The sequence below is a fragment of the Mandrillus leucophaeus genome, unplaced genomic scaffold (genome assembly GCF_000951045.1).
Source record: "Mandrillus leucophaeus isolate KB7577 unplaced genomic scaffold, Mleu.le_1.0 Scaffold842, whole genome shotgun sequence".
Lineage (NCBI taxonomy): Eukaryota > Metazoa > Chordata > Mammalia > Primates > Cercopithecidae > Mandrillus > Mandrillus leucophaeus.
Genome location: NW_012109164.1, coordinates 9,008 through 10,519, shown reverse-complemented (window position 1 = coordinate 10,519; position 1,512 = coordinate 9,008).

Genomic DNA, 1,512 nt, shown 5'->3' with positions numbered 1-1,512 from the left:
TCCCTACAAAGGACACAAACTCATCCTTTTTTATGGCTGCATAGTATTCCATGGTGTATATGTGCCACATTTTCTTAATCCAGTCTGTCACTGATGGACACTTGGGTTGATTGATACACATATTTTTAAATAGTGTTCCAGATGATTTTGAAAGTTAATCTAAAATTTGGAAGCCATTGAAATAAATACTCTATAAGTGGCCATGCCTGAGGCACGATCTCAGAGTGTGATCCTGGGGTCAGCAGCATCAGCAGCATCAGCAGCACCTGGAAACTTTCAGAATTGTAAATTCTTGGCCCTCCGATTCCCAGCCGTGAATAACAGTCTCCAGAACACAGTTCAGCTATCGGTGGATTAACAAGTGCTGCAGGTGTTTTTGATGCTGCTAAAGTTTGAAAATCATTTCCCAACAATTCAATAAACATGCATTGACACTCTGTGAACATTCTGTTCTAGGAACATTGAGGGCCTGAAGAAGTCACAGTTCTCAAAGATTTGTCAATGGTACTTTGTTTGCAGCCTGATTTTGGTTCTGGAGTGATCAAGAGAATGTCAAGTTTCAGCAGGGAGAAAAAATTCTATCTGTGAATATAAAAGTAGCGGTTTTTATAAAGAGTTTTAATTTTGTTCTTTATACTTTCTGTATTTTCCAAACATTAAACAATTTAAATTGGCAAAAACAGTATGTTCCTGGAAAATATGAGCCTTTGGCAAAAAGTGATTTGTAAATGTCGTCAGCTGGGTGTGGTAGCGGGTATAAAAGTATCCAAAGCAGGGCAGCTGCTTCCAATTTCCTGAATTTTTCGGGGGTCATTAGTTGGCAGCTGATGTCATGAAGGATTTTGTGGGGTTACAATCGTCTTTCCTTTTGTGCGTGATTTTGACTCTTTCTGAGCAAAAGTCAGGTACGAGTGACCCTTCTATTTTGTTGTTTGAAGGCATAGTTTCTTAGCGGTTGTGGGCCTTTTACTGTTTGCTGTTTTGAGTAGAACTGACTTTCCAGTGTAGTTTTCTGACTTCTGTAGTGGTATTGCTTTCTCTTGTTTGCTCTCTACCACCCCGCAAAGCAAGTGACTTATCTAGTTTATCCTAATGCTTAGGAAAGAGCTAGTTTTATTCTTCCTCTGGGTTTAGGTGTTTTCTGTTGTGTTTTCTCACCCTATTCACCCTACCTGTGGAAAAATATTTCTCTGTTTAAGGTTTCAACTTGCTCTTCCACCTCCCACCCTGATCTCCCACTCATAATCCTGCCACCTGCCTCCTGTCCTGCCCTGTTGCCTCCTAAATGGTCATGAGTTAGTGATCATAAATCAGGTTGTGAAAATAAAGTTCTTCATTCTTTCTTCTTTCACTTCTTATTCTCCCTAAGTCATAAAGTTGTTACCATTAATATTAATCGTTTTGTTTACATTCCACTTACTTTTTCCATATTTTACAGTAATCTTTTCTCATCTAAACCATATATTTTATTTAAAAAGTTAATGGATAGAAATACTACGTATAAAATACATG